The 23,753-nt window shown below is 37.5% G+C and overlaps 1 long non-coding RNA gene across 1 annotated transcript; it reads right to left on the bottom strand.

Moving 5' to 3' along the window:
- Positions 1 to 8,834: 8,834 nt before the first annotated feature.
- On the bottom strand, positions 8,835 to 18,543 carry LOC139746362 (uncharacterized). Its single transcript, XR_011712140.1, has 2 exons — positions 18,377 to 18,543; positions 8,835 to 12,194 (listed from the first exon to the last, which is right to left on the bottom strand). It is a non-coding gene; the product is annotated as an uncharacterized lncRNA (long non-coding RNA).
- Positions 18,544 to 23,753: the final 5,210 nt, after the last annotated feature.

Below are 23,753 nucleotides of genomic sequence, written 5' to 3'. Positions count from 1 at the left end.
TACACAGATACACACACACATACACACGAACTATGTGTATTATATAATGTAACCTCAAAAAAAGGAGGAATCCAATGAAATCGGGTTAAGAAAAAGTATACTTCCTTGCTAATTGAAAGTGAAGTGTGAGTGGCAATGTACAGATGGATAAATATATTGAATAAAGGTGAAATAAGTAGGCCACTTGAGCAATGTAATGAAGGAATTCCCAGTTTGTCTTAAAAGAAAAGACGGAAGGCCTGTTTTGGAAGCAGTTGTAGATAATGGTACCAAAATAATCATAGGTAGGATGTGATCACGTTTAGGTTTGACAGCTACCTTCAGTGAGTCAAAAGGCTTAGTCTAAATTTTTCTCATTCTCGTACTCTAAATCTGATACCCCTGATTCGCATCATCAAACCATACGTAGGGAATGAAAGTGAAATATGAGCCACCACATTATTATAAATGCTTCGAACTTTTTAATGTGCATACTACATTAATTTATTACACACACACACACACACACACACACACACACACACACACACATTGAGATATCTAGAATTTGCATATATACGACAAACTTCATCAAATACTGTTAAAGATGTCGCAAGAGAAAGGCAGAGTGCCAAGGGAATGGAAAATGGCAAATCGCGTACCCAGCAATAAGAAAAGAGACCAGTGAAAGGCACTGAATTATAGACCAATGTCACTGACGACTTTGATCTGTAAGGTACTTGAAAGTTAATCAAGTAATTAGAGGACTTTCTGTCGCGGAGAAATTACCCAAGGGAAAGGGAAAGGTTAAAGTAGCCATTTGTACCGAACTTCTTAGATTTCTCTAAGAGAGTGAGCTCTGTCTTAGACAGAAGGGAAGGCTAGGTAGTTTGTATCTGGACTGACAGAAAGCATTTGTCGATTCACAAATAGGTGGGAGACTCCCATGGTGTAGAATGTCTTAGTGAAAGGGAACAAAGGACACATGTCAGAGGAGCCTTTTCCAAATGAGTGTAGGTCATTAGTGGAGTGCCCCAGGGATATGTTTTTGGACAGTTACTATTATAGATCTGTGTGACTGACTTGCAGAGGATGCAGAGGTTGTGAGGGAAGTGAAAAATGGACAGTATTACGTATTCTTACAGGGAGACACAAATTTCAAAGATACTGAGGTCCAACTGCTGTAATAGAAATTTTCGAGCTGGCCCCATGGGCTTTGTAAAATTATTCACAGGTAGAATAATTAAACGAAAAGGTATCAGTGCATAAAAGAATAACATTAAATACGTACACTTTATATACCGTAGTGTCATTATCAGATATTTTCCCCATATTTACGATTATTATAATCGTATTCAGTCACATATTTTTCTGTTTCCCTCAGGTTGCAGAAGAGACAGGTGCGGGCCTTGTAGTACAATATAGCAGCTTTACACGATAATTCTTTAAGATTTAGTATACATGATTAACTAGCTTGATAGATAAAATGATTATATTACCCATATATGAATCAAAAGTGGGGAAATAACTGCATTTGAGTGGGCCCATATTTTCTGCTTGTCGACAGCTCCTTTACCCCAAGAGCACTTCCCCAATCCATAAACCTCATCTATGTCTTAATTAGTCCTTTTTAACACTGAACTTTTCGATAATACAACCGCTCACCCTATACCATTTTTTTTTCATAAGATTGGGATTCGACCACACTTTTTCTTAAGAATCCAGTTGTCCATCTTCACTGGAAGAATCTCTCGGGCCTTTCCCTTTCTAGGTCACAGGAGGTTGGGAGGAATAAATATGATAATCATACAACATGTGTGTTTGTGGCTAGAAACTCGAAAAAGATCATAAAACACATCAATTTGTATTTACAAAGGTGGCACACACCAGAGAATGGCAACTCCATATAATGACAACACCGAAAATAAGTCTAACGGGCCATAATAAACATAGAACATGTCTTTGTGGCAAGAAACTCCAAAGAAAAGATCATGTAACACATGAATTTTTATTTACAAAGGTGGGACACAAAAAAAAATGGCAACTCTTTATAAAGGCAACACGAAAATAAGTCTAAGGCACCAGGCGCCGTTCTAACCTCAACAAATACCAAACACTATCATTGATGAATGGGGTTCAGAGTTTTATTCTAAAATTGTGTATTTCGCCTGAAAAAACTGGTAAACTAGTTTGCGAGTGCCTCAGGTGGAACCACAGTGCGATTCCCTGCCCAGGTGAGGACTAAAATGTGTTTAGTACATATTGATAAAGTTAGAAACAACAGGTCTCCCACAGCTGACTGGCATGATAGCTGAGCGAATGTTTATGGGTCTCCGGAAACAACGAAATCCAACGAAATCTATAAGAGCACCCGCAGTATGGTCGTTGAAATACACATGTAATACTCTACCCAATTTACCCGATGGAATATGGTTTTATAAGCATTTTATTGCTCTTATACTGTATTACTTTTTTATTATTACAATTTCCACCTAGTGATACGACGCCATACATTATTCCACGTCGCGGTAACCTCTGTACAGTTCACATCGGCTTCCATGAAAAACTAACATATAAATTACTTGGGGTCACCTGTGGCATTACAGGTTTATTTAATTAATCTTACGAGATTGCTCTTGAATTTCGTTGTTTGACAAGACCCAGTTTCAACGAAATCTTTCTGCATATCGGTAGACCGTAAATCACAGAAATTTAAGATATGATACAAACTTGTAAGATTGGCTTAGTAGTCTTCATCATTCCATATTTACTAAAGCAGTCAGAATTTTACTTATATATATATATATATATATATATATATATATATATATATATATATATATATATATATATATATATATATATATATATATATAATTTTTCCTTATCATAACTGTTATCATATGGGGGTGATTTTTCAATAAGAATACAAAATAACATATGTAAGGAAAGACCATTAGTAGTTTAGATCCTATTCTTCATTGACATTATTTGTGGCTCTATAGGTATGAAGTTCAGAAAGATTTCACTTTGTCATTAGTTTGCTTTGCTTTTTCAGCTCATAAGTCTCAAAAGTAATTGTCCTAATTTCATATAACAGGGATTCTGCCAAGCTATCCCACCTTTGTTACTTACATGGGTATCATTTAGTGATGGTGCTTGATAGGGTGTTTGATGATCAATTAACTTCACTACTCATATCTTATATATATTTTTCCATTTATAGAATTATTTGAATGAAGAGCACATAACCCAACAATTTCTACCATTTCCTAATATCAATTTTATAAGAAGTGATATTGGATGGAGCTTGCAAATTATATAAATGACCATTTCTTTCTGTCTCACCCACATGTGGACTACTGGCATTCAGTAAAATCTATCCTTGTCATACATAACACATGACAACACTTAACTCACACAGCTGGAAGAGGCATCAGAGAAATAGATATTCAGATAAATGAATTATATGCATTATTTGCACTCATTTAATTCACATGTATTCAAAATAGATCATCACTCAGTGATAACAACTATCTGTCAATGATTTCCTTATTTTTCATTGAGACTTAATATGCATTTTTTCTAAGTATTGGGATATGTTGAAGTGAAATAAATCACTAAAAAAGTGAGCAATCATCATCTCATCATCACTAAACATGATTATATTAATAAGTAGAGTGAGTTGAGATGTATGTGGGCAGAGATCAGTATTGGCTTTGAAAATTTTGTGAAATCTCTTTTGTATGTCTGTGTATGAACTGATGAATGAAGGTGAATGAATAATCAATCAAGCTATTATTCATCTTATCATCACTCAGTGACATTTATATTAATGATAAGGATGGTCTGAGATCATTAGGTTGACATGACAGTTCTTTCGCTTGTTTGCAGGTATAATTTCAACAAGTTTTCTTGTGTGTGTGTGTATGTGTGTATACTTAAGCTAAATAAATCACCAAACTTGCTCTCAGTCACTGCCTTATCATCACTCAACAATGATTATAGGGATAAGATGGGAAAGGATGCATATATGAAAAATCAGTCATAATGAAGTACATATAATAATGACACCAAAAATACAACTGATTCTGCTCCAGAAGTTTCATAATGCTCAAATTGGTGTAGCCAAACTTGTGATTCATACTCCAATTTGGATTTATCATATGCAACAGACAATTACTGATTTTTTTTTTCATGGCCATAAAGGTAATATTAACATTTACCCATATATTGATGAATTTCTTGATAATCTTAAAGTGATGTTCTGATAACAGTGGGCACTTTCTCATTCTGACCTCATTTCATGATGTTCTACTTTTATGATTTTGCATTTGATTGCTCTGTACTTTGTCCACAATTTATATGTAATGCTGCAGTTTGACTAGGTTCTTTGCAGGTTTTTGCAACACTGAATACCCATTTCTAATAATGTATTTGTGAATGATTTCATTGCTTCTGGTAACTGTTTCCATTTTTTAGAAGTATTGGAACTGGATATGTTTAATCTTGCACAATTAAGTATACATGTGAAACTTGTTTTTTGTATGCTACACACACTCATTAAACTTAATTCTTTGCAAATTATAGAACCTGCCTCATCCTTCATAGAGGAAAGAAGATATATCTAAAAAATCCAGTTGTATACTGATAGTCACTGGACATCTATAAAAACTTATTTGGCATGCTTACTTCCTATGGATAAAGTTTTGGTTTGAGGCATCACAAAAAATATATATGTGGATTTGGATAGAATGCCTGTCAGTAAACCTGTATTTTGGAAAAGTGTTTCAGACCATAGGAATAGGAACTGGGGTATCACTTCTTAATCCAGCAAAAATGGGCAGTGATAGTGGTGAGGGCAATTTCGATCTGGGTGAATGTGAGGTAAAGCTAATGAAAACAGTAAAACTCTAGTGTAACTGTGTATTGAAAGTAGCTCTGGACTGTGAATTCTTAAGTTTTAGGTGCTTTACATATTTTTTTGTGATTACAGAAATACTGGCAGAGAATGATTTAGAGTATCAAATTTTACTGAAAGATATTCAGTAATATGAAAAAACTTAGGAAGCTAGATTAAGGAAAATGTGGGGTTAATTACTGTAAACATAAATAAATGTAATATACTGGTAGGATATCAACATAATCTGGAAAAGCTTCACATGGTAGGTAACAGTATTTGTTTATATCAAGTTCCATCTATTTTCTTTCATACTATCTGCCATTTCCTGCATTAGCGAGGTAGCGTTAAGAACAGAGGACTGGGCCTTTGATGGAATATCCTCACCTGGCCTCCTTCTCTGTTCCATCTTTTGGAAAATTAAAAAGAAAAAGAGGGGAGGATTTCAGCCACCTGCTCCCTCCCCTTTTAGTCGCCTTCTACGACACGCAGGGAATACACGGGAAGTATTCTTTCTCCCCTATCCCAGGGATAATTAATATATATATATATATATATATATATATATATATATATATATATATATATATATATATATATATATAAATATATTTATATTTATTTTATTTATTTATTTTGCTTTGTCGCTGTCTCCCGCGTTTGCGAGGTAGCGCAAGGAAACAGACGAAAGAAATGGCCCAACCCACCCCCATACACATGTATATACATACACGTCCACACACGCAAATATACATACCTATACATCTCAATGTACACATATATATACACACACAGACACATACATATATACCCATGCACATTCCCATCGCCACCTCACCACACATAGAATACCATCCCCCTCCCCCCTCATGTGTGCGAGGTAGCGCTAGGAAAAGACAACAAAGGCCCCATTCGTTCACACTCAGTCTCTAGCTGTCATGCAATAATGCCCGAAACCACAGCTCCCTTTCCACATCCAGGCCCCACACAACTTTCCATGGTTTACCCCAGACACTTCACATGCCCTGATATATGTATATATATATATATATGTATATATATATATATATATAATATACTAACCTCCAATAGCCAGGATTGAACCCGGGTCCCCTGCGTAGGAGGTGGGAGAACTACTGTTTGGCTATGATCACCCTTTATTATGTTATATGGTAGTGCATGTTCATATGCACTATTTATGTATATATATATATATATATATATATATATATATATATATATATATATATATATATATATATATATATATATATGTATACACACCAGGAAACAGACAAAGAATGGCCCATCCACTCATATACACATGTATATACATAAAGACCCAAACATGCACATATACATACATATACATATCAGCATATATACATACATATACATACACATACACAGACATATATACACATGTACATATTCATACATCCTTGCCTTTTATCCATTCCTGTTGCTACCCTGCCCCACAGGAAAAAGGATCGCCACCCCCTGCTTCAGCGAGGTAGCACCAGGAAAACAGACAAAAAAGACCACCTTCGTTTACACTTGTTCTCTATCTGTCATGTGTAATGCACCAAAACTACATCCCCTATCCACAACCAGGCCCCACAGAACTTTCCACGGTTTCCCCCTAGTTCAGTCCAGTGACAACATGCGACCCCCTTTATACCACATCACTCTCCCATGTACACCCTCCTGCAAGGTCAGGCCCCAATCACTCAAAAGCTTTTACACCCCATATTTCCATATGCAGTTTGGTCTTCTCCTTCTTTTCACCTCCACTTCTGACATATTTATCCTTTGTCAATCTCTTCTCTCATTTTCTTTGCATGTTGAAACCATTTCAGCACTCCCTCTTCAGCCCTCTCAACCACACTCTTCTTATTACCACGTCTCTCTATGACTCTATTACTTACCTGATCAAAAGTGTTCCTAGTTCTGTTACCTTTGCCTTTTCCATAAGGGTACCCTGGAGATCCATATTTTGCTGGTTATAGTGCATATGACCATCCATATGGTCATAGGCTTGCTTGCTAGTTAGGTGGTGTTTGATATCTATGATTCCTTAGGTGGGTGGTGGGTATGTATTGCTTTGTATCTGGTGGTATGCATTTGCTATTTGCTATATTTTTCCTGTAGTATCACTCAGTGCATATAATGACTTACCTATATTTTTAGTGGACTTCCCTTTAAGGTCTGTATTGTGAAGACCATCATTTCTTATTTCTTTATTCAGGTTCCAATTTGCCAGCTGTTGTGTTTATAGGATTAAGATTGGAGCAGTCAATGCAGTAACTACCAGTGGACTTATGATCATATGATTGCTGTTGGTGGGGTCACCTTTTTTGATGTGGATATTTTGGTTAGTTTTCCTATTTTTAAGAATTGTAACGGGTAGTAAGGGCCAAGTGGCCTAAAAGAATTGGAAAGTTTGGCCACAGGTGTTATGTACCATAATATTTTATCAATTTTACTATATTTTTGCCTGTGACCTTCATTGAAGAGTGTTTGAGGCTTGTATGAATAGCATTAAAGTCACCAATCATATAGGCAGCTTTGGATATCCTTAAGATTTTGGAGTAATCTGATAATAGGAGAGTCCCCAGGCTTGGAGGACATTTATGTTGTTGCTGTGTTTACAGGTGAAATATATTTAGAACTAGTGAATTTGGAGAATATAAAGAACTACATGCTTGCTGTTACAATAATTTTTTACAAATATTATGACCTAATTTATAACACACAGTTATTAATATTTGCTTGATCATAAGTCACAATAAGTAATACTTGTAAACTGAAGGTGCTATGTCCATAAGCTGAGGTTATTGGTCTTGGGGAAACAACTAACAAACTGGAATCTGGTATGTGTGAAGGTGAGGCAGGGATCATGTTTTGAATATGATTTTAGACTGCATTATAATTGACAGTGATGTTGATCATAATGATAGCTAGACACTAACCAGCAACATCCCACAGTACTCATCATTTCCTTAGATTATGTTATAATTGTTTGTGATGTTCAGCATCATCAGAATAGCTAGACACTAGCCAGCAACATCCTTGTCTTGCTCATTAATTCAGGTTTCATTTCAACTGATATTGATGTTCATGATTATCAGTCCATTTACACAGTAGCCAGCAAAATCAGTGTTGATCATGAAGTCAGGATACATAATAATTGTGAATGATGATGCTCAGCATCAAGACTTGAGAGCAACCTCCCAGGTCTTGATCATCAACTTGGGTTACTTTATATTTGGTATTGATGTTCAGCATCATCAAGATGGTTTGACACTGGCCAGAAACATGCAACAGGCTTAAGAAACATAATTTCTGTATTTCATTTACTTCAGTTTAACATAACATTGGGATTTCATTGCATAAGAACATATGTGCAACTTATAAGTTTTCTCGAGTTTTTCATTCTATAATTTACCTGATAATGCTAATTAAAATCTGAAATACTGCTCCATATAACCACTTTGGGTGTGTGAAGGCACAACCATATGATTTTGGGGTTTACATGTATTTGGTGAATATACATAAGAGTACACTGACTTGTTATTTGGGTGTAGACAGTTAATGCTAGATAAGTGGTCCAGTACCTAAAGACGTTTGAATGTGTTTAGGAGCACACTTTTTTTTAGGTGTTGGTTGTAGGTATTAAATGTATGCACATACACATGCATATGCTTTTATAGAATATGTGCAGTGAATACTCCAAGTATAAGTACATTGACGTTTTTTCATATTCTTTTTATAATTTTTTTCTTTCTAATCCTGTATAAGTAATGTCATGGGTAGTTTTGGATGTATGTGGTATATGTTGACTGTACATGTAAATGCAGAGACATGTTTCATAAGAGACGGCCTATTTATGAAGGAGCATTTTGCTTTAATTTACAGTTTTGAGACCTTTAAAGGAGAAAAAGACTCCTGAGTATGCAAATTTGATCATTTATTTACGAACGAACACAAAAAGAACCATCAACTATATAAACCTACACCAGTGGTATGCCAGTATATAGTCCTGAAATATAAGGATCATATGAAAGTAAACGTTAATGATCAAATTTGATATAAGTTATATGAAAGCACATAATTTTTTGCCTAAATAACTCTCAATCTTTGTTATTAAAAACTAATTCTACATTATCTGTTTTCTGTCAACAATGCATCATCCCGGATGCTTCATATAAATAACTCACAACAAATAATCATCCCTCTTCAGTATATAAGTTTATACTAATATTCTTTACTTTATAATAATATCTGCAGTAGAAATATGAAGAGTAGAAAATCATATGATAAAAAGATTATCACCATCATATCAAGGAATGTACTAGTTCCTGAAATGGTGCCTTCATAACAAATGAGTCACCCGATTAAATACTCATCCAAGGTGATCTTATGTAAAAAATATATTGTACCTTTTTACAGGAAAATGTTATAAAGTTGACAGTGTTCTTGACAAACTTCTCACAGGTACTGTAATATCTTCAGGATCCATACTAAACTTCATGAGTTATTGGATCATTGCTGTATTAGTTATAGAATGGTTGTGGGTTCTGATGGAGTCACTGTAATCATATGAGTGGTAGATTTTCAAATTTTATTCCTTAATCTTCAACACCAAGATTAACATCATAAAGCTCAAAAAAGTTTGCTAAATTTATCAGTGTCATCCATCTAAACCTGCATGGAAGACAGAGGGACATTTCTAGATAATAGCAAGTGCATCATCATCAATTTTGTGTTTCATTTTCTCAGGACTACAGGACTTTCCTATCTTCAAGTAAGGTATCAAGTGGTTCTCAAATGTTTGCTGACATCATCATGTCACAATGATATTCAGTATAGCAAGCTAAGTGGCCTGTTTGACTAGTCTTGTAGCAAATGCATTGATTATATGTAAACTTTCATGTAATTCATGAAATAATTTCCCTGGGAGAAGGTCATCTCACATTGTGAACATTACTGTGACTTGTTTCCTGTATGAACTGTCATATGCTGCACTGCCTCCTCATTGTACAGGCATTCTACCCCTGTACACATTGTTCTTTTGCATGATCCATCATGTGATGCAAACCATCTCTTTCAAGTGAAGGACTTCTCATAATGTGAATATTCATTCAAATTCTATTCCGCATAAGTAGTCATGTGCTAGGCTAAATCATCCCTGTGAAACATCATTTTGGCACAATGAATATTAATTTGATTTTTCTCCTGCATGAATAATCATGTGCTATACTAAAATACTCCTATTACAGAAGGTCTTTTGGCAATTGAGATTCATGTTTTCCCTCTTGTATGAATATTCATGTGTTTTGCTACATGGCTTCTCTGGGAAAAGGTCTTTTGGCACACTGAACATTCATACGGCTTCTCTCCAGTATGAACAGTCATGTGTTGAACTAAACTACTCTTTCTGGAAAATCCATTTTCACACTGAGGACATTCATATGGTTTCTTTCCTGTATGAATAGTTGTATGATTCACAAAAGTCCTCCACTGAGAAAAGGCCCTTTGGCAATAGGAACATTCATATGGCTTCTTTCTTGTATGAACAGTTATGTGCCGTACTAAAGTACCCTTCTGGGAGAATGTCTTTTGGCAGTATGAACATTCAAATGACCTCTCTCCTGTATGAACAGTCATGTGCTGCACTAAAGTACTCTTCCTGGAGAAAGTTCTTTGACAGTGAGAACATTCATAAGGTTTCTCTCCTGTATGAATGTTCATGTGTCGCATTAAATGACTCCTCTGGGAGAAGGTCTTTTGGCACTGAGAACATTCAAATGGCTTTTCTCCTGTGTGAATATTCATGTGCTGTGTTAAATAACTTCTGTGGGAGAAGGCCTTTTGGCATTGTGAACATTCATATGGCTTCTCACCTGTATGAACAGCCATGTGCTGCAGTAACCGACTCTTCCAGGAGAAGGCCTTTTGGCAGTGTGGACATTCATGTGCCTTCTCTCCTGTATGAATAGTCATGTGCCACACTAAATCACTCCTACAGGAGAATGTATTTTGGCACTGTGAACATTCATATATCTTCTGTTTTGTTCGACTACTCATTTGTTTGTTCAACTGACTCCTCTGAGAGAGAGTCTTTTGGTTATGTGCCCATTCAGTTTGCTTATCTTCTGTGTGACTACTCATATGCCACACTATAGTATTCAAATGGTAAATGGTCTTTTGGCACCAAGAAAATTAATATGATACCTCTCCAGAGTTTATTTTTATTTGCTGTCTATGACCATAACATTGGGTAAAGCTTATCCAACTCATCACCCATGCCATGAAACACGACAACCACTCCCAGCAAAACAAGTTAGCCCTAGCAGTTCCTATAATTTCAATCTATATCCCTTGATCTATTTTTTTCACCATTATTCTTAATATGAAAAATTCAGTAGTCTCTTTGAACACGTTCTTACACTGCAGTTCTCCTATTTATGTCTGCTATAAAACAATGTGTATGATAATTTTCATGTATTTCATAGGTTAATTCCAGCAACATCAAATGAATATTTTGTACATATATCTTACAATCACCTTCAAGAGATAATAATAATCATTTTTATCTAAGACTCTCTATTTACAATGTACCATTTCAGAAATTTCTGGGGGTAATTTGGACAGTTAGTTTGGCACTGGCAGTGAACAGCTAATAATATGTGCTCTGTAACTGTGATAATTCAAATTTGTTACATATTGAGATTATGGCATGGGAAATTAAATGAATCATGGAATATGTCTCCATAACATAGTTTTCATATACAGTGTAAAGTCTGAAGACTTTATTCATGCTTAGCATTAACTACAGTCCTTGTCTTCATGAACTGTTACTGTTAAGTTAATTTCAGAGAATTATGAATAGCTTGATTATGCTAAAGAGTAACAACAGTATTGTCATTAGGAAATGTAGCAATGACTCTCCTTTTCAGTGATCGTGAAAATTCCTCCTTAGATTACTTTCACTTGTTTCATTGTATCAACTCTTAAATAAATCACTATAAGTTTACTATAATCAGTGCTCTTCCTGTTGTTCCTGCTATTACTGTTGCTGTGTACTCTTTCTGTTGGTGATGATATTTAGCTGCATTTTTTGTTGTTGCTGCTCTATTCATTATAGATAATTATACTGATGCTGCTTGGTTTTTGTGCTTGCTTGTATAACTGTAGAATGTTAATGTGGAAATGATTCTTCAGTCTTTTGATATCTATAATTTGTTCTTGTTGCATCTTGTCTGACAAGAAAGTTTAGATATACATATGTTCTTCTGCTGAACACCAGGAGCTGCCAATGATAAGAAAATAATCATTAATATTAAAATGCTGAAGGTAAATGAGATATGATAAAGATAAGACTTACATGAATTAATGAGAATAAAATGAATTTTGGTAGTTAACCTCAAATGCTGACTACATAAAGCTGAGGTCTTTTATGTATGATAATGACATTATACTCTCAAATTAACATTTAATAATAATGATATGAAGAGATTGTTATATGCCAAGCATGAAATACTAACAAAGTTCTGTTATTGAGGTAGGATGCGTAACATCAGACACTGGCAATATCCAGAGGCAAGGTGTTTAATATAACTTCAGAAACTATATGAACTGGAATGAGGTGACATGAATGGATTATTGAATAAATATATCAGTAGATAAATAAATGTGAATATGTTTAGAACTCTATAGATCTCCAATCTGGATGGTATTTAACTGAGAATTTAAAGAACTGAATGATCTTGAAGGCGGATTTTAACCTTTTCACTTCTCTTCAGGCTGGTTCTCAAAAAGTTTCAATTATACGCTAAAAATTTGACCTTTTGTACTACTTTTTCAATACTGCATAGTGCATAGAATTAAATGCCAAGCATGTTAAGCTAAATTTTACTGGGAAGATCTTTGTTTCACTTGAAATATTAAGTGCTTGTGGTTGCTAAGCAGCCACTGATTGTTCTGAGTGCACTATTATGCGAAGACTTACAAATATGTCCTGGGGCAGCTGGAGGGATGTCTGATCATTATCTTGTGGAGGTGAAGGTGAAGATTTGTAAAGGTTTTCAAAAAAGAAGAGAGAATGTTGGGGTGAAGAGAGTGGTGAGAAAAAGTGAGCTTGGAAAGGAGACTTGTGTGAGGAAGTATCAGGAGAGATTGAGTGAAGAATGGCAAAAGGTGAGAGCAAATGATGTAAGGGGAGTGGGGGAGGAATGGGATGTATTTAGGGAAGCAGTGATGGTTTGTGCAAAAGATGCCTGTGGCATGAGAAAGGTGGGAGGTGGGCAGATTAGAAAGGGTGGGATGAAGAAGTAAGATTGTTAGTGAAAGAGAAGAGAGAGGTATTTGGTGCAGATGAGTGGGAGATGTATAAAAGAAAGTGGCAGGAGCCCATGATAGAGGTACAAGAGGTGAAAAAGAGGGCAATTTTGAGAGTTGGGGTGAGAGTATCATTAGATTTTAGGGAGAATAAAAAGATGTTTTGGAAGGAGGTAAATAAAGTGCTTCTTACCCTTTCATTACTTACTTGATTAAACCACCTCACACTAAATACTGTCCTCAAACATTTCATTTCCAGCACATCCACCCTCCTCCGCACAATCCTATCTATAGCCCATGCCTTGCAATCATATAATATTGTTGGAACCACTATTCCTTCAAACATATCCATTTTTGCTCTCTGAGATAACATTCTCACCTTCCACACATTCTTCATTGTTCCCAGAACCTTCGCCCCCTCTCCCACCCTGTGACTCAAACCACTTACATGGTTCCATCCACTGCTAAGTTCACTCCCAGATATCTGCAATACTTCACTTCCTCCAGTTTTTCTCCATTCAAACTTACCTCCCAATCAACTTGTCCCTCAGCCTTACTGACCCTAATAACCTTGCTCTTATTCACATTTACTCTCAACTTTATTCTTTCACACACTTTACCAGATTCAGTCACTAACCTGTGCAGTTTCTCACCCGAATCAGCCACCAGCGCTGTATCAGCGAACATGAACTGACTCACTTCCTAAGCCCTCTCATCCACAACAGACTGCATATATACATATAATTTGTCATATTTATTATACTTTGTCGCTGTCTCCCATGTTAGCGAGGTAGTGCAAGGAAGCAGATGAAAGAATGGTCCAACCCACCCACATACACATGTATATACATAAATGCCCACACACGCACATATACATTAGACCTATACATTTCAATGTATACATACATATACATACATAGACATAAACATGTATACACATGTACATATTCATACATGCTGCCTTCATCTATTCCCCCCGCCACACATGAAATGGTACCCCCCCCCTTCCCAGCGTGCGAGTGAGGTAGCGCTAGGAAAAGACAACACAGGCCACATTTGTTCACACTCAGTCTCCAGCTGTCATGTGTAATGCACAGAAACCACAGCCTCCTTTCCACATCCAGGCCCCACAAAACTTTCCATGGTTTACCCCAGACACTTCACATGCCCTGGTTCAATCCATATATATATATATATATATATATATATATATATATATATATATATATATATATATCTTTCTTTCTTTCAAACTATCCGCCATTTCCCGCGTTAGCAAGGTAGCGTTAAGAACAGAGGACTGGGCCTCTGAGAGTACATCCTCACCTGGCCCCCTTCTCTGTTCCTTCTTTTGGAAAATTAAAAAAAAAAACAAGAGGGGAGGATTTCCAGCCCCCCGCTCCCTCCCCTTTTAGTCGCCTTCTATGACATGCAGGGAATACGTGGGAAGTATTCTTTCTCCCCTATCCCTTACACCTCTGTAATCTGAACACTCACCTTTATCCCCTCTGCCTTTGTACAATTGCGCTATGCATGCATTCTGTCAATCCTCAGGCACTTCACCATGAACCATACATACATTGAATATCCTTTCCAACCAGTCAACAATACAGTCACCCCCTTTTTTTAATAAATTCCACTGCAATACCATCCAAACCCGCCGTTTTGCCAGCTTTCATCTTACACAAAGCTTTCACTACCTCTTCTCTGTTTACCAAACCATTCTCCCTGACCCTCTCACTTCGTACACCATCTTGACCAAAACACCCTATATCTGCCCCCTGTCATCAAAAACACTCAACAAACCTTCAAAATACTCACTCCATCTCCTCCTCACTTCACCATTACTTGTTATTACTTCCCCATTACCCCCCATCACCAATTTCCCATTTTTTCTCATGTTTTCCGCACTTTATTTACCTCCTTCCAAAACATCTTTTTATTCTCCCTAAAATTAGATGAAACTCTCTCACCACAACTCTCATTTGCCTTTCTTTTCACCTCTTGCACCTTGAAAATTATACTGGATGGTATTGATAGAGAGGGTAAAGGCATGTACAGAAAATCAAAAGGATGGTATTAATTGAGAGGGTAAAGGCATGTACAAAGCATCAGGTTGGGGAAGAGCAGTGTGGTTTCATATGTGATAGAGGATGTGTAGATCAGATGTTTGCTTCAAAGAATGTATGTCAGAAATACTTAGAAAAACAAATGGATTTGTATGTAGCATTTATGGATCTGGAGCAGACATATCATAGAGTTGACAGAGGTGCTCTGTGGAAGGTATTTAGAGTATATGGTGTTGGAGGTAAGCTGCTAGAAGCAGTGAAAAGTTTTTATCAGGATGTAAGGCACATGTAAGGAAAGTGATTGGTTCCCAGTGAATGTCGTTTTGCAGCAGGGATGCGGGATGACTCAGTGCTTGTTTAATTTGTTTATGGATTGGATGGTTAGGGAAGTGAATGCAAGAGTTTTGGAGAGAGGGGCAAGTCTGTTGTGGATGAGAGGGCTTTGGAAGTGAGTCATTGTTTGCTAATGATACAGCGCTGGTGGCTGATTCAGGTGAGAAACTGCAGAAGCTGGTGACTGAGTTTGGCAAAGTGTGTGAAAGAAGAAAGCTGAGAGTAAATGTGAATAAGAGCAAGGTTATTGGGTTCAGTAGAGTTGAGGGACAAGTAAATTGGGAGGTAAGTTTGAATGGAGGAAAACTGGAGTAAGTGAAGTGTTTTAGATATCTGGGAGTGGAGTTAGCAGTGGATGGAACCACAGAAGCGGAAGTGAGTCACAGGGTGGGGGAGGGAGTCAAGGTTCTGGGAGAGTTGAAGAATGTGTGGAAGGCAAGAACATTATCTCGAAGAGCAAAAATGGGTATGTTTGAAGGAATAGTGGTTCCAACAATCTTATATGGTTGCGAGGCATGGGATATAGATAGGGTTGTGTGGAGGAAGGTGGATGTATTGGAAATGAAATGTTTGAGGACAATATTTTGTGTGAGGTGGTTTGATTAAGTAATGAAAGGATAAGAGAGATGTATGGTAATAAAAAGAGTGTGGTTGAGAGAGCAGAAGAGGGTGTATTGAAATGATTTGGTCACATGGAGAGAATGAGTGTAGAAAGATTGACAAAGAGGATATATGTGTCAGAAGTGGAGGGAATGAGGAGAAGCGGGAGACCAAACTGGAGGAGGAATGATGGAACGAAAAAGATTTTGAGCGATCAGGGCCTAAACTTACAGGAGGGTGAAAGGCATGCAAGGAATAGAGTGAATTGGAACGATGTGGTATACCGGGGTCGACGTGCTGTCAGTGGATTGAACCAGGGCATGTGAAGCGTCTGGGGGTAAACCAAGGAAAGTTTTGTGGGGCCTGGATATGAAAATGGAGCTGTGGTTTCAGTGCATTACATGTGACAGCTACAGACTGAGTGTGAACGAATTGTTGTCTTTTGTTGTCTTTTCCTAGCGCTACCTTGCGCGCGCGCGGGGGGAGGGGGTTGCCATTTGATGTGTGGCTGGGTGGCGACGAGAATGGATGAAGGCAGCAAGTATGAATATGTACATGTGTATATATGTATATGTTTGTGGATGTATATGTATGTATACGTTGAAATGTATAGGTATGTCTATGTGCGTGTGTGGGGGTTTATGTATATACATGTGCATGTGGGTGGGGTGGGCCATTCTTCCGTCTGTTTCCTTGCGCTACCTCGCTAACGCGGGAGACAGCTTTTGGAGCTCAAGGCTGTGCTACTTTCAGTAGCAGGGAAATGTGGACTCCTTTGGATTGAGAAGTTCTTTAACGAGATCCCAGTGATATTGTCTTGTACAACTAATCAGGCTCGCGGTGTAAACTGCTGCCAGCGACACCGCGCAACTCTCTCTCTCTCTCTCTCTCTCTCTCTCTCTCTCTCGCTATACGTATTCGCCATTTCCCGCGTCAGCGAGGTAGCGCCAAGAACAGAGGAAATATCCTCACTTGGACCCCCTTCTCTGTTCCTTCTTTTGGAAAATTGAAAACTGGAGGGGAGGATTTCCAGTCCCCCCGCTCCCTCCTCTTTTAAGTCGCCTACGACACTCAGGGAATACGTGGGATGTATTCCCTCTCCCCTATCCTATGGATATATATATATATATATATATATATATATATATATATATATATATATATATATATATATATAACAGAAGTAGCTTTACATTTCATTACAAAGAATGTCGCCGAACATGGTACAAGATACACATCTGAGAACCTTTGGGATTGATCTCCGTTCACTCATTTTCTGTAAACTTATTACTATTATCATCATGTTAGACTAACTTTTCAGTGGATATGCTTCCTTTTTGTCTATCTCCCAGTGTTCAAATCTGTGACTGGTGAACTTAAACTTTTTTTATTTCGTGTTTTTGTAGTCGATTCTCTCCTACAATCTTATGTTCTTCCTCGTGGACTCTAGCTGGGATCTAATGTATGATAAAGATATTTTCTTGACATTTATGAAATCTTTCATTGATTATTAACATTTACACGTATAATAATTAAGTTCTTGACTGCTTTCCTTGAAGTGATCTGGCGTTTTACCCAGCAAAATGATGCGTCAGTTTGTTCTCATTTCACGGTGTTCTTGTTTTCACCTTTTTGGCAATTTCCATAAATTTTACGAACGGTCACTTTGTTCTTAGTTCAATGTTCATGTTTTCACCTTTTGGCAATGTCCTTAAATTTTATGAACAAACAATTAGTCCAATGTCATAACTCGGAATACTCCTCCCTTCTCTTAGCTTTAGCATCAGCTCTGGATATACTCAGGTGTGAATCAATTATTTCTCTGACGTTCTGTGAAAAGAACAGGAACAGCAGTGGTCCAAAAACTGAGCCCAGTGGAACTATAGTTTAATTTCGTGTGTTTGAGTGTGCTTGACCTTTACTACCATACCTTCCAACCTCATTAGAAAAGTAATGACCTTAACCCTATTCAAACCCAGGCTTGAGTCATACTATTGAAAATACTCAAATCAAATCTCATTGTATGAATACCAAATAGTAATGATGTATATCAGGTGGTCGTGTATATCCTCCTTGGATTCTGCCGACAGCTAGTCTAGTCTTTGCAAGCTCTGTTGTGCTTGTACAATACTCAACTGATTTCAGTCCTCACCTTGATCGACGGGTAGCGCTGCGTTCTTATGGTTTCCACTTACGGTATCCACAAACTAAATCTACTGTTTGTTAAGCCTACAAGCACAGCATTTATAACAAGGCCCATATTACTCTATCTTTGATCAAGGTTGGCGTAAGGTACAGTAGTACCGGCCGCTGCCGCCAGAGTGCAGCATCTCCCAGGTGTTGCCTTTAACGCGAGTTGCCACTTTCTGTTTCGACTATTGCGTATATTATAACCTGTAATCCCTCTCCATGTCCTTTTTTTTCTTTTTGAGTTGCGCCAAAAGGACTATAGATGCAGGGCGGTGTGTATGGTCATTAGATTGTTTTGAGCGCCTGATAGAAGGGTTTTTGAGATTTTAAGATTTGTGGATTTAGTTCGACGTTGACGGCTTCAAGAACCCGAGAGTCGATAGGTCGTCGAAAGCCCAAATAACCAACCAAGAACGGGAGTTGCGAAAGTCACACACTTTCTTTCTCTCTCTCTCTCTCTCTCTCTCTCTCCTTTAAAGGATCAGAGAATAATTATAGGTTGAGTTATAGGAAACCACAAAGCTCAGGATATTAATGGCAATTAAAGGATAGGAAGTAACAGCACCTGGAAGTGAGAATTGAAGAAACTTAATGAATTAGTATTGAAGATTGTATTGAGGTTTCATTAGACATGAGGAAAGTATGGAACTGAGAAATATAATCCAAGAATAGACTTTAAAAAAGAAAGGAGACAATCAAACGAAGGGATTCAGAGGAATATAACTACAGGAATGGAGGTGCGTTAAAAAAGATAATATACTACGTAGGTCAAATCTCAAAAGGGTCCTTTTTGAATGTTTCTAGGACAGAACAACAGAATGAAATGCCCGTTGTATAGTAGCTAGAAAATGCAGATATTAACACGTAGGAAAGGGAAATTTTACGCATGAGGAATTGAGACAGGGTATATTGCCTAACTAATGTAGAGGGAACCATCGAAAACTGTGACAAAGGTCATGCATTGGGTAAGATAGCACCATTAGAGAGAACAGTCAAAGAAGGACTTAATATGGTAGACGGAAGATTAAGAATAAGTACATAGTATTCTTTTGTTTCGTCTTTTGGAACTTGAAATACAAGAATGGAAGGGTTTCCAGCCCCCCGTTCCCTCCCCCTTCAGCCACCCTATGAAAGATGGAACTGAAGCAGGGACTGTTCATCCTCCTTGAAGGCTCAGGCTGGGGTATCCTAAACGTGTGTGGATATAGGCAGTATGAGAAGAGAGGAGAGATAGGTAATATGTTTGAGGGAAAAAAGCTGGATTTTCTGGCTCTCATTGGAAGAAAGCTCAGCGGTAAAGGGGAAGAATGGTTTGGAAATATCTTCGGAGTAAAGTCAGGGGTTGTTGAGAGAATAGGCGCTAAGGAAGGAGTAACACTACTCCTGAAGCAGGTGCTGTGGGTGTGTGTGAAAGTATGAGGAAGTGAATTTAGGTGGATGGCGAGAGATGGGTGATTATTAGTGCCTATGCACTTGGCCATAAGAAAGTATATGAGTGGCAAGTGTTTTAGGAGTAGCTGAGTGAGTGTGTCAGCAGTTTGGATGCATGAGGCCGGATAATGTGATAAAGAGTATTTGAATGCGAAGGTGAGTGATATGGCAGTTGGTGTAAATGGGTGTCATGGGATATCAATAAGTATTATGAATGGAAATGGTAAACAGCTGGTAGAGTTGTGCGCTGAAAAAGGAGGTCGCTAGAAATCTTAACATGCAGAGTTTAAGATGGTAGCGGGCACCACTTTAACGCGCTCCAGTAAGGACGGTAATACCTCCATGGGCGTGTGCTGTCAACCGCCCAACCTGACTTTCATAACAAGTATTGTACTCTCGAAATTACATCATACAGTGGTAAAATAGAGGCTTTAAATCCCTCACATGGGATTCTGACTATATAAGAGATCTAATGCCACATGATATTTAAACTTAATGATTTGATAAGAGATTACATCATACATTGGTAATATAGAGGCTTTAAATCCCTCACATGGGATTCCGAGTATATAAGAGATCTAATGCTACGTGATATTTCAACTTAAATGATTTGTTAAGAGACCAGATTATTAACATAGAGAGTATATGGACTGGACTGAATGATATTAATAAGAGTCAGAAGTAGATATTAACCGACCTCCCAAATTTCTCGTTGCCTAATGTCAGAAAAAGGGTAACTAAAACAGAATAAGGAGTTGTGTTTGGGTAACAGAGTGAGGGTTAGGTGAGATGTGAGGAAGAGATGTGCTAACGTCCCTTGTTTGAGGTTCCACCGAGTGAAAATTATGTATATAGTGAGGGTGTATCAATAAAAAGGAGTCCATCCTGACCCTGCTACTTATTGTAGCGTATCCTTGGGCCGCAGGAGCCTATGGACAACATGTCCTCATGTATCATTAGGGCCCTTTTTCAGACCTAAGGCCACGATGCTTGACGTAGACGGGCAAGTGGAATTCTTAGGAGTAAGAAGTTCTTTGACCAGTCTGTATTTAAAACGATATAATATCGCCGAAGGTGACTTTATTCGCGATGTAACCACCTGCAGGCGGAGCCCGGTAACACTCACACACACACACACACACACACACACACTATATATATATGTATATATATATATATATATATATATATATATATATATATATATATATATATATATATATATATATATATATATATATGATCCACATAAGTTTATGATACGCTTGTTGTCATTCTTGGACGCACTCGAACTCCTTTCTGACAGTCACTTGTTTACCAAATGGCGTCCTAGCTACGTCACTTCGTTGTGTATCAACTGAAAGTTATATTTCTCTCTGTGTCTCCGTTGATGATGTGATTATTACTCGAAAGTGCACTTGGGAACTTATCGTTTCACTTCCCCGTGAACTCATAGATATATATATATATATATATATATATATATATATATATATATATATATATATATATATATATATATATATATATATATATATTGGAAGGAGGTTAATAGCGTGAGAAAATCAAGAAAACATATGGGAACATCAAGAAAGGGGGCATTTGGGTAAGTAACGAGGTGAGATGAGTTAACATTTAGAAATACTGTTGAATATGTTTAGTGATAGGATCTTTAGGTCGGGAAAATACGCGAAGTGAGACAGTCATGGAACTACCATGGTACTCCATTTAAACCTACTTTAAACGAAGCCAGCGATAACTTAATGGCGTGAATAAGACCCTGGAAACTATTTCCAGACGCATTTTCTCCATTGTGTTCTGTTCCTTGCTTATATACATCTAAGATTATTGTCATATATAAGTAAATGGCTTTCATCATCGATAGGACTTCATCCAATGTTGTGTTGCATAAATAAATCCAATTTTATGTCGAGATTAGAAGAATGGGCAGGTCGACTAACCCGCCATGTGTGTTTACATCCAAGTTCCATAGTCGCGATCGCTATGCTAACGCCAAAACGATTGTACTCGTAGGTAATATTTGAAATTCATAAATTTAATGTATGTCTACGACAGAAAGTATCTTTTTCCATGAATAATCCCAAAATTTCATGTCATGACGGAAAGCGTGTGGTGTACGTTGCCACAGAATTGCACGACGTTACGTAAAATATATTATGAAATGGTTGTGCAGCGATTTTAGAGTTTTAGTGCTAAACTTTATTAGGGATTATATATGACTGATTTAATCTAGGGCTATATTATAAAAGAAAAGGAAAGTATTATATAGTTGCTCAAATTTTGGGTCGGCGGATGTGTAGTGACGTCATATGTTTGTTTACGTCAACGTGATGGAAAATGCAATTTGGTCAAGTTGAATGTGTGTGACATTGTATGAAAAAATGTAATATTTGTGCCCCGTTTTTTTTAATACGCGAAAGGGAAATCACCTCCAGCGCTTTTTCTTCACGTTTTCTGGGTAAGAATGAGGAAAGAGATACATACTGTATATGACAGTGATGTCCGTGAATCTATTTGCTACAGCCCCAGAGAGGTCATGTTTAATGACTTTAGTGTAATGACTTATTGTAATATCTCACATATGTTTTGATCTTCGTTTTAAAGACGTTCTATACGAAATGTGAAAAATATTTTTTTAGGGTTTTTATTAAATAGGTAGATTCATTTCTGACTGATTAATGGTATACAGTGTGTCGCTATGATTGTGCTAAACAACATGGATGTTAATGTGCTGAGAGATGCAACTGGAGGGATGTCTGATCATTATCTTGTGGAGGCGAAGGTGAAGGGTTGTAGAGGTTTTCAGAAAAGAAGAATGTTGGGGTGAAGAGAGTGGTGAGAGTAAGTGAGCTTGGGAAGGAGACTTGTGTGAGGAAGTACCAGGAGGGACTGAGTACAGAATGGAAAAAGGTGAGAACAAAGGACGTAGGGGAGTGGGGGAGGAATGGGATGTATTTAGGGAAGCAGTGATGGTTGCTGAAAAGATGCTTGTGGTATGAGAAGCATGGGAGGTGGGCAGATTAGAAAGGGTAGTGAGTGGTGGGATGAAGAAGAAAGATTATTAGTGAAAGAGAAGAGAAAGGCATTTGGACGAATTTTGCCGGGAAATAATGCAAATGAGTGGGAGATGTATAAAAGAAAGAGGGAGGAGGTCAAGAGAAAGGTGCAAGAGGTGAAAAAGAGGGCGAATGAGAGTTGGGTTGAGAGAGTATCATTAAATTTTAGGGAGAATAAAAAGATGTTTTGGAAGGAGGTAAATAAAGTGCGTAAGACAAGGGAACAAATGGGAACTTCAGTGAAGGGGGCAAATGGGGAGGTGATAACAAGTAGTGGTGATATGAGAAGGAGGTGGAGTGAGTATTTTGAAGGTTTGTTGAATGTGTTTGATGATAGAGTGGCAGATATAGGGTGTTTTGGTCGAGGTGGTGTGCAAAGTGAGAGGGTTAGGGAGAATGATTTGGTAAACAGAGAAGAGGTAGTAAAAGCTTTGCGAAAGATGAAAGCCGGCAAGGCAGTGGGATTGGATGGTATTGCAGTGGAATTTATTAAAAAAGGTGGTGACTGTATTGTTGACTGGTTGGTAAGGTTATTTAATGTATGTATGACTCATGGTGAGGTGCCTGAGGATTGGGGGAATGCTTGCATAGTGCCATTGTACAGAGGCAAAGGGGATAAAAGTGAGTGCTCAAATTACAGAGGTATAAGTTTGTTGAGTATTGCTGGAAAATTATATGGGAGGGTATTGATTGAGAGGATGAAGGCATGTACAGAGCATCAGATTGGGGAAGAACAGTGTGGTTTCAGAAGTGGTAGAGGATGTGTGGATCAAGTGTTTGCTTTGAAGAATGTATATGAGAAATACTTAGAAAAGCAAATGGATTTGTATG

This window comes from Panulirus ornatus, chromosome 64, assembly GCF_036320965.1.
Source record: "Panulirus ornatus isolate Po-2019 chromosome 64, ASM3632096v1, whole genome shotgun sequence".
Lineage (NCBI taxonomy): Eukaryota > Metazoa > Arthropoda > Malacostraca > Decapoda > Palinuridae > Panulirus > Panulirus ornatus.
This window is presented reverse-complemented; position numbering and strand designations above follow the sequence as displayed.